The sequence below is a fragment of the Propithecus coquereli genome, unplaced genomic scaffold (genome assembly GCF_000956105.1).
Source record: "Propithecus coquereli isolate 6110/MARCELLA unplaced genomic scaffold, Pcoq_1.0 Scaffold602, whole genome shotgun sequence".
Lineage (NCBI taxonomy): Eukaryota > Metazoa > Chordata > Mammalia > Primates > Indriidae > Propithecus > Propithecus coquereli.
This window is the reverse complement of record NW_012151975.1, coordinates 26,128-26,668: the sequence shown is the minus strand read 5'-3', so window position 1 is coordinate 26,668 and position 541 is coordinate 26,128.

Here is a 541-nt window from a genome sequence, read left to right as displayed (position 1 = left end):
TGGGGCTTGGGATTTTATTTTACTTTATTTTACCATGGTTTAACATGTATAATTGAATAATGTTTTCTTCATTTATACATAGGAAATACCCAGAAAAACGGAGTAAATCTCCAAGAGGTGGCTTTGAGTTCAGTCTTACGTACTATCTTTAATTGAAACACAGAAAGAATGGGTATTGTGGGGGCCGGTAGTGGGGAGGTATCCAGGAAAAGCCAGGTAAACAAGAGTAAGGTTTGTTGTTCAGATTTAAGTGGTGCCTTCTGCATTGATAAGAAACTCTCATGATGTAGTCAGTCTTCTCTTCTTGATATGAGGGGGAGACACCTTTACACATGGAGGTAGATTTCCTCTATGGATGTAAATATTCTTTACAAAAAGCTAACTTCCAGCCTGTTTTCAGAGCTTCTCCTGTGTCTGTAGTGTCTCAAAATAATCAGCTCAGGGCAGGCGTGGTGGCTCACACCTGTAATCCTAGCACCCTGGGAGGCTGAGGAGGGTGGATCGTTGGAGCTCAGGAGTTTGAGACCAGCGTGAGCAAGAG